The following is a 9,666-nucleotide window of genomic DNA, read 5'->3' on the forward strand; positions in this document are numbered from 1 at the left end:
GCCCGGGGCCAGTGTGCCCAGTGTCAGTGTGTCCAGTGCCGGTGTGTCCAGTGCCAGTGTGCCCAGTGCCAGTGTGCCCAGTGTCAGTGTGCCCAGTGCCAGTGTGCCCAGTGTCAGTGTGCCCAGGGCCAGTGTGCCCAGTGTCAGTTTGTCCAGTGTCAGTGTGTCCAGTGTGACCAGTGCCCGTGTGCCCAGTGCCAGTGTGTCCACCGTCAGTGTGCACAGTGTCAGTGTGCAAAGTTCCAGTGTGCCCTGTGTCAGTGTGTCCAGTGTCAGTGTGCCCAATGTGCCCAGCGTCAGTGTGCGCAGTGTCAGTGTGCCTGGGGCCAGTGTGTCCAGTGCCAGTGTGTCCAGTGCCAGTGTGCCCAGTGCCAGTGTGCCCAGTTCCAGTGTGCCCAGTGTGTACGCACAGTGTGCCCAGTGTCAGTGTGCCCAGTGTCAGTGTGTCCAGTTTCAGTGTACCCAGTGTTAGTGTGCCCAGTGCCAGTGTGCCCAGTGTCAGTGTGCCAAGTGTGAGTGTGCACAGTGTCAGTTTGTCCAGTGTCAATGTTCCCAGTGTCAGTTCCAGTGTGCCCAGTGCCCGTGTGCCCAGTGTCAGTGTCCCCAGTGTGCCCAGTGTCAGTGTGCCCAGTTCCAGTGTGTCCAGTGTCAGTGTGCCGAGTGTGCCCGGTGTCAGTGTGCATTGTGCCAGTGTGCCCAGTGTGCCCAGTGTCAGTGTTCCCAGTGTCAGCGTGCCCAGTGTGCCCAGTGTTAGTGTGCCAAGTGTCAGTGTGCCCAGTGTCAGTGTACCCAGTGTCAGTGTGTCCAGTGTCAGTGTGCCCAATGTGTCCAGTGTGTCCAGTGTCAGTGTGCCCAATGTGTCCAGTGTGCCCAATGTGTCCAGTGTGTCCAGTGTCAGTGTGCCCAATGTGTCCAGTGTCAGTGTGCCCAATGTGTCCAGTGTGCCCAATGTGCCCAGTGTGTCCAGTGTCAGTGTGCCCAGTGTCAGTGTGCCCAGTGTGTCCAGTGTCAGTGTGTCCAGTGTCAGTGTGTCCAGTGCCAGTGTGTCCAGTGTCAGTGTGCCCAGTGCCAGGGTGCCCAGTGCCAGTGTGCCCAGTGTCAATGCACCCAGTGTCAGTATGCCCAGTGTGCCCAGTGTCAGTGTGCCCAGTGTCAGTGTGTCCAGTTTCAGTGTACCCAGTGTTAGTGCGCCCAGTGCCAGTGTGCCCAGTGTCAGTCTGCCCAGTGTGTGTGTGTCCAGTGTCAGTGTGTCCAGTGTCAATGTGCCCAGTGTAAGTGTGTCCAGTGTGCCCAGTGTCAGTGTGCCCAGTGTCAGTGTCCCCAGTGTGCCCAGTGTTAGTGTGCCCAGTGTCAGTGTGCCCAGTGTCAGTGTGTCCAGTGTCAGTGTGCGCAGTGTGCCCAGTGTCAGTGTGCCCAGTGTCAGTGTGTCCAGTTTCATTGTACCCAGTGTCAGTGTGCCCAGTGCGCCCAGTGCCAGTGTGCCCAGTGTCAGTGTGCCCAGTGTGAGTGTGCACAGTGTCAGTGTGTCCAATGTCAATGTGCCCAGTGTCAGTGTGTCAGTGTGCACAGTGTCAGTGTGTCCAGTGTCAGTGTATCCAGTGTCAGTGTGCCCAGTGTGCCCAGTGTCAGTGTGCCCAGTGTCAGAGTGCCCAGTGTCAGTGTACCCAGTGTCAGTGTGTCCAGTGTCAGTGTGCCCAATGTGTCCAGTGTCAGTGTGCCCAATGTGTCCAGTGTGCCCAATGTGTCCAGTGTGTCCAGTGTCAGTGTGCCCAATGTGTCCAGTGTCAGTGTGCCCAATGTGTCCAGTGTGCCCAATGTGCCCAGTGTGTCCAGTGTCAGTGTGCCCAGTGTCAGTGTGCCCAGTGTGTCCAGTGTCAGTGTGTCCAGTGTCAGTGTGTCCAGTGCCAGTGTGTCCAGTGTCAGTGTGCCCAGTGCCAGGGTGCCCAGTGCCAGTGTGCCCAGTGTCAATGCACCAAGTGTCAGTATGCCCAGTGTGCCCAGTGTCAGTGTGCCCAGTGTCAGTGTGTCCAGTTTCAGTGTACCCAGTGTTAGTGCGCCCAGTGCCAGTGTGCCCAGTGTCAGTCTGCCCAGTGTGTGTGTGTCCAGTGTCAGTGTGTCCAGTGTCAATGTGCCCAGTGTAAGTGTGTCCAGTGTGCCCAGTGTCAGTGTGCCCAGTGTCAGTGTCCCCAGTGTGCCCAGTGTTAGTGTGCCCAGTGTCAGTGTGCCCAGTGTCAGTGTGTCCAGTGTCAGTGTGCGCAGTGTGCCCAGTGTCAGTGTGCCCAGTGTCAGTGTGTCCAGTTTCATTGTACCCAGTGTCAGTGTGCCCAGTGCGCCCAGTGCCAGTGTGCCCAGTGTCAGTGTGCCCAGTGTGAGTGTGCACAGTGTCAGTGTGTCCAATGTCAATGTGCCCAGTGTCAGTGTGTCAGTGTGCACAGTGTCAGTGTGTCCAGTGTCAGTGTATCCAGTGTCAGTGTGCCCAGTGTGCCCAGTGTCAGTGTGCCCAGTGTCAGAGTGCCCAGTGTGCCCAATGTCAGTGTGCCCAGTGTCAGCGTGCCCAGTGTGCGCGGTGTCGGTGTGCCCAGTGTCAGTGTGTCCAGTGTCAGTGTGCACAGTGTCAGTGTGTCCAGTGTCAGTGTACCCAGTGTCAGTGTGCCCAGCGTGTCCAGTGTCAGTGTGTCCAGTGCCAGTGTGTGCAGTGTCAGTGTGCCCAGTGTCAGTGTGCCCACTGTGCCCAGTGTCAGTGTGCCCATGTGTCCAGTGTCAGTGTGCCCAGTGTCAGTGTGCCCAGTGTGTCCAGTGTCAGTGTGTCCAGTGTCAGTGTGTCCAGTGCCAGTGTGTCCAGTGTCAGTGTGCCCAGTGCCAGGGTGCCCAGTGCCAGTGTGCCCAGTGTCAATGCACCCAGTGTCAGTATGCCCAGTGTGCCCAGTGTCAGTGTGCCCAGTGTCAGTGTGTCCAGTTTCAGTGTACCCAGTGTTAGTGCGCCCAGTGCCAGTGTGCCCAGTGTCAGTCTGCCCAGTGTGTGCGTGTCCAGTGTCAGTGTGTCCAGTGTCAATGTGCCCAGTGTAAGTGTGTCCAGTGTGCCCAGTGTCAGTGTGCCCAGTGTCAGTGTCCCCAGTGTGCCCAGTGTTAGTGTGCCCAGTGTCAGTGTGCCCAGTGTCAGTGTGTCCAGTGTCAGTGTGCGCAGTGTGCCCAGTGTCAGTGTGCCCAGTGTCAGTGTGTCCAGTTTCATTGTACCCAGTGTCAGTGTGCCCAGTGCGCCCAGTGCCAGTGTGCCCAGTGTCAGTGTGCCCAGTGTGAGTGTGCACAGTGTCAGTGTGTCCAATGTCAATGTGCCCAGTGTCAGTGTGTCAGTGTGCACAGTGTCAGTGTGTCCAGTGTCAGTGTATCCAGTGTCAGTGTGCCCAGTGTGCCCAGTGTCAGTGTGCCCAGTGTCAGAGTGCCCAGTGTGCCCAATGTCAGTGTGCCCAGTGTCAGCGTGCCCAGCGTGCGCGGTGTCGGTGTGCCCAGTGTCAGTGTGTCCAGTGTCAGTGTGCACAGTGTCAGTGTGTCCAGTGTCAGTGTACCCAGTGTCAGTGTGCCCAGCGTGTCCAGTGTCAGTGTGTCCAGTGCCAGTGTGTGCAGTGTCAGTGTGCCCAGTGTCAGTGTGCCCACTGTGCCCAGTGTCAGTGTGCCCATGTGTCCAGTCCCAGTGTGCCCAGTGTCAGTGTGCCCAGTTCCCATGTGTCCAGTGCCCATATGTCCTGCATTACTTACACACCACAGTGTAACAGAGATTTCCCTGAGATTTGCCCTGAGATTTCCGATGCTCCCAGATTATGATGTGGGCGTGGGGTGCGATGGAACAGACCAATGGCAACCACGCACGACCCCTGGCGGGTGAGAACCTGCGCTGTCGGAGATGCTGTCTTCCGGATGAGACGTTAAACCAAGGACCCGTCTGCCCTCTCAGGTGGACGTAAAAGATCCCGTGGCACTATTTCGAAGAAGAGCAGGGGAGTTATCCCCGGTGTCCTGGGGCCAATATTCATCCTTCAATCAACATCACTAAAACAGATTATCTGGTCATTATCACATTGCTGTTGGTGGGAGCTTGCTTGTGCGCAAATTGGCTGCCGCGTTTCCCACATTACAACAGTGACTACACTCCAAAAGTACTTCATTGGCTGAAAAGGGCTTTGGGACGTCCTGAGATTGTGAAAGGCGCTATACAAATGCAAGTGTTCTATGGCACACTTTAAAAATGTTTAATTGGTTTGAATCGCTTTATTTATCCACGGCTTCCTGAAATGCTTCTCTCTTTCAATGGTCTGTATTTAGTCTGCACTTGAGCAATCTCTTTATTGAAGGTATCGTACTGTTGCTGTCCTCTTCAAACTCAGACTCGACTCAGTGTGCAGCTGAGGGTTAGCGGGAAGTGAATCCACGTGCAAGCTCGAAGTGGTTGGCTCCTGGCCAACTATTTAATCTTGGGTCCCCTGCCGATAGCGGGGAATTTCCAACCAGAGGGTTGCAACGCCCACTTTTTGCAGGAGCCTTCGACACAGGGTTAGGAAAAGCAGCCACAGCTTTACCCAGAGCTAAACCCTCGCCCCCACCTCCCAGCCCCGGCCCCCATACAATGCCAGCAACATATTGCACCTCCCGCCTGCCTCGCAGGGAGAATGCACCTCCCCGGGGTAGTACCGAGCCTCGCGGGGCGGCAGGTTCGATTCCCCGCACGGCCAGAGGTTTAGGGTCCCCCTGGGGTTACGGCCAGGCACTCTCCCCTTCATCGCCCTCCAGTCACTCCTGCTGCAAGCCCGTACCAGCACCTCGAGTGAGATCCGGATCTGGCTTGGGTCGTGAGCTGCCTCCCCGAGTTGAACAGCCGACATTAAAAGAAAGACCTGCGTTTATCCAGCGCCTTTCATAGCCACAGGGTATCCCAAATCACTTCACAGGCAATGAGGTACTTCGGTTTTTCAAAGGATGGTCGCTGTTGCAATGTGGGAAATGTGGCAGCCGATTAACGTACAGCAAGATCCCACACACAGCAATGAGATGATGTTCTGGGTTTTTTTGCATGCGATGTTTGTTGAGGGATAAATATTGCCCCAGAACCACCGGGGAGAACTCCCCTGCTCTTCTTCCAATAGTGGCCAGCATCTGTAGCCCAGCGAAGGGGTCAGGAGGTTGGGGGAAGCCTTGGGTGGGAGAGGAGAAGCTGAGTGTGTTGGTGGCAATGGGCCCAGATCTGGTCAGGTGTGGGTTGACCACAGAGTGACAGCAACAGAGGGTGGGGATGTGATGTCACAGACTCTCTCCTTCTGGGCCCTCGGTTTCTGCACGTTGAGAGAGAATCAATCTCCTCACATTGAACCAGCATTTAACGAGTTAAGCCTTCCTCTTCCTCACATTCACCACCCGTCCCCTTCAACCTCTCCCTATAGAGTCAGACGTGGCTCAGTGGGCGGCACCCTCTTGGGCACAAACATCTAGGCTGACACTCTAGGGCAGTACTGAGGGAGTACTGCACTGTCGGAGGGGCAGTACTGAGGGAGTGCTGCACTGTCGGAGGGGCAGTACTGAGGGAGTGCTGCACTGTCGGAGGGGCAGTACTGAGGGAGTGCTGCACTGTCGGAGTGGCAGTGCTGATGGAGAGCTGCACTGTCGGAGGGGCAGTACTGAGGGCGAACCTCACTGACGGAGGGGCAGGACTGAGAGAGCGCTGCACTGTTGGAGGGGCAGTACTGAGGGAGCGCTGCACTGTCGGAGGGGCAGTACTGAGGGCGAACCGCACTGTCAGAGGGGTGGCACTAAGGAAGTGCTACACTGTCGGAGGGGCGGTACTGAGGGAACACCGCACTATTGGAGGTGCAATACTGAGGGAGTGCCTCAGTGTCGGAGATGGCGTCTTTAAGATGAGAATTTAAACCAAGGCCCTGTCTGCTCTCTCAGCTAGACATAAAAGATCCCATGGCTACTATTTCGAAGAAAAGCAGGAGAATTCTCCATGGTGTCTATGTTTCTATGTCACCTGGGCCAATTTCTACTTATGCGGCTTGGTGTCAAATTTTTTAACTCATAATGCTCCTGTGAAGCACCTTGGGACATTTCACTACGCTAAAGGCGCTATATAAATACAATTGTTGTTGTTGTAGTGACCCCATCAGAGAAAGTTGGTGTGCAGAGCTGTCCCAGCGGCGGTGAGGGAAGGAATGATTGCATGAGTCCATCATTCCGAGACAGGAATCCAGCCTCACTGTGCACTGACACTGGGACAAGCAGCAAGCACTTTGCAGACAGTAACCTCTGACCCTCAGCACTCAGACCTGTTCATATGGTCAAAGGAGGAATTATGGGTACAGTGACCAAGGGCCTGGATAGCTCAGTCGGTAGAGCATCAGACTTTTAATCTGAGGGTCCAGGGTTCAAGTCCCTGTTCGGGTGTTGCAATTTTGGGGATATGGTAGCATTGTGTGTATATTACTGGACACGTAATCCGGAGGCCTGGATTAATAATATCAGATCAACCATGATCTTATTGAATGGCGGAGCAGGCCCGAGGGGCCAAATGGCTGACTCCTGTTCCTATTTCTTATGACACCGGGGGAATTCCCTGCTCTTCTTTGATTGTGTCAGGAAATCTCACTCATCCACCGGAGAGAGCAGACGGGGCCTCGGTTTAACGTCTCATCCAAAAGACGGCACCGCGACAGTGCGGCACTCCCTCAGTAACGCACTCCCTCCGTGTCCTAACTCGCACCAAGTCCCGCTCACCCATCACCCCTGTGCTCGCTGACCTACATTGGCTCCCAGTTAAGCAACGCCACAGTTTCAAAATTCTCATTCTAGTTTACAAATCCCTCCATGGCCTTGCCCGACCCGATCTCTGTAATCTCCTCCAGCCTCACAATCACCCGAGATGTCTGCGCTCCCTGACTATAGGGAGTATGATTAAGAAGTTTGCATGGATTTGTGAAAGGGAAATCATGCTTGACAAATCTTCTGGAATTTTTTGAGGATGTTTCCAGTAAAGTGGACAAAGGAGAACCAGTTGATGTGGTATATTTGGACTTTCAGAAGGCTTTCGACAAGGTCCCACACAAGAGATTAATGTGCAAAGTTAAAGCACATGGGATTGGGGGTAGTGTGCTAACGTGGATTGAGAACTGGTTGTCAGACAGGAAGCAAAGAGTAGGAGTAAACGGGTACTTTTCAGAATGGCAGGCAGTGACTAGTGGAGTGCCGCAAGATTCTGTGCTGGGGCCCCAGCTGTTTACATTGTACATTAATGATTTAGACGAGGGGATTAAATGCAGTATCTCCAAATTTGCGGATGATACTAAGTTGGGTGGCAGTGTGAGCTGCGAGGAGGATGCTATTAGGCTGCAGAGTGACTTGGATAGGTTAGGTGAGTGGGCAAATGCATGGCAGATGAAGTATAATGTGGATAAATGTGAGGTTATCCACTTTGGTGGTAAAAACAGAGAGACAGACTATTATCTGAATGGTGACAGATTAGGAAAAGGGAAGGTGCAACGAGACCTGGGTGTCATGGTACATCAGTCATTGAAGGTTGGCATGCAGGTACAGCAGGCGGTTAAGAAAGCAAATGGCATGTTGGCCTTCATAGCGAGGGGATTTGAATACAGGGGCAGGGAGGTGTTGCTACAGTTGTACAGGGCCTTGGTGAGGCCACACCTGGAGTATTGTGTACAGTTTTGGTCTCCTAACTTGAGGAAGGACATTCTTGCTATTGAGGGAGTGCAGCGAAGGTTCACCAGACTGATTCCCGGGATGGCGGGACTGACCTATCAAGAAAGATTGGATCAACTGGGCTTGTATTCACTGGAGTTCAGAAGAATGAGAGGGGACCTCATAGAAACGTTTAAAATTCTGACGGGTTTAGACAGGTTAGATGCAGAAAGAATGTTCCCAATGTTGGGGAAGTCCAGAACCAGGGGTCACAGTCTGAGGATAAGGGGTAAGCCATTTAGGACCGAGATGAGGAGAAACTTCTTCACCCAGAGAGTGGTGAACCTGTGGAATTCTCTACCACAGAAAGTAGTTGAGGCCAATTCACTAAATATATTCAAAAGGGAGTTAGATGAAGTCCTTACTACTCGGGGGATCAAGGGTTATGGCGAGAAAGCAGGAAGGGGGTACTGAAGTTTCATGTTCAGCCATGAACTCATTGAATGGTGGTGCAGGCTAGAAGGGCTGAATGGCCTGCTCCTGCACCTATTTTCTATGTTTCTATGTTTCTATGTTTCTATGACACTAAAATTGGCTGTGTGGTTGATAATGAAGCGGAAAGTCGTGGGCTGCAGGAGGATATCAATCTACTGGTCAGGTGGGCAGAGCAGTGGCAACTGTAATTTAATTCAGGGAAGTGTGAGGTAATGCACTTTGAGAAGGCTAATAAGGAAAGGATATACACATTAAGCGGCAGGCCACTTCATAGTGTAGATGAACAAAGGGACCTTGGAGTGTTTGTCCACAGATCCCTGAAAGTAGCAGGCCCCGTGGATAAGGTGGTTAAGAAGGCATATGGAGTGCTTGCCTTTATTGGCCGATGCATAAAATATAAGAGCAGGTAGGTTATGCTTAAATTGTATAATACATTGTTTAGGCCACAGCTGGAGTACTGTGTGCAGTTCTGGTTGCCGTATTATAGGAAGGATGTAATTGCACTAGAGAGGGTGCAGAGGAGATTTACTAGGATGCTGCCTGGAATGGAGAATCTTAGTTATGAGGGCAGATTGGATAGGCTGGGTTTGTTCTCATTGGAACAGAGGAGGTTGACAGGAGACCTCATTGAGGTGTACAAAATATTGAGGGGCCTGGATATAGTGGATGGCAAGGGCCTATTTCCATTGGTGGAGGGGTCCATTACGAGGGGGCAAAGTTTTAAGGTGGTTGATGGAAGGTTCAGAGGTGATTTGAGGGGGGGCTTCTATACGCAGAGGATTGTGGGGATCTGGAACTCACTTCCAGGAATAGTGGTGGATGCAGAAACCCTCACCACTTTTAAAAGATGGTTGGATGGGCACTTAAAGTGCCGTAACCTGCAGGGTTGCGGACCTAGAGCTGATAATTGGGATTAGACTGGGTAACCTCTTCTTGGCCAGCGTAGATATGATGGTAAGTACTGCAGGGAATCGAATATGGCCAGGGTGATCTCCTGGACTAGTTTCAATCACCTGGATGGGTCAGAGAGGAATTTTCCCAGATTTCTTTTCCCGCAAATTGGCCTGGGTTTTTATCTGGTCTTTGCCTCTCCCAGGTTATCACATGGCTCCAGTTGGAATGGAGTGTGTTACGTTTAGAATAACTCCACAAGACTGCACATCTTAAGCTCAAACTGTTGTGACCTTGGTCTCTTTATTGTAACTCCAGAGTGAGGAAGCAGCATGGTAGACTGCCTTTTATACCTGCTTGCCCAGGGTGTGCAGGTGACCCTTGGGTCTCCTACAGTGCTCCCCCTGGTGGCAAGTCTTACACATTGGTAATGTTTACATACATAACATCATTCCTCCCCAAAGTCTTATGTACAAGTTATTTACAAGTTGAGGCGATCATGGGCTCTGCGTTCCTGAGTTGATCGTGTGAGTTGAAGTCCTGGCATGGGTGAGTCGGTCGGATCATTGCTGCACTGCGGTGTGGCTGGTCTGATCGGACTGT

At 52.9% G+C, this 9,666-nt stretch overlaps 1 non-coding gene across 1 annotated transcript; it reads left to right on the plus strand.

Annotated features, from left to right (window-relative positions):
- The first annotated feature begins 6,356 nt into the window (after nt 1–6,356).
- Nucleotides 6,357–6,429, plus strand: trnak-uuu (transfer RNA lysine (anticodon UUU)). The gene has a single exon. It is a non-coding gene; the product is annotated as a tRNA-Lys (tRNA).
- Nucleotides 6,430–9,666: the final 3,237 nt, after the last annotated feature.

The sequence above is a fragment of the Pristiophorus japonicus genome, chromosome 1 (assembly GCF_044704955.1).
Source record: "Pristiophorus japonicus isolate sPriJap1 chromosome 1, sPriJap1.hap1, whole genome shotgun sequence".
NCBI lineage: Eukaryota > Metazoa > Chordata > Chondrichthyes > Pristiophoridae > Pristiophorus > Pristiophorus japonicus.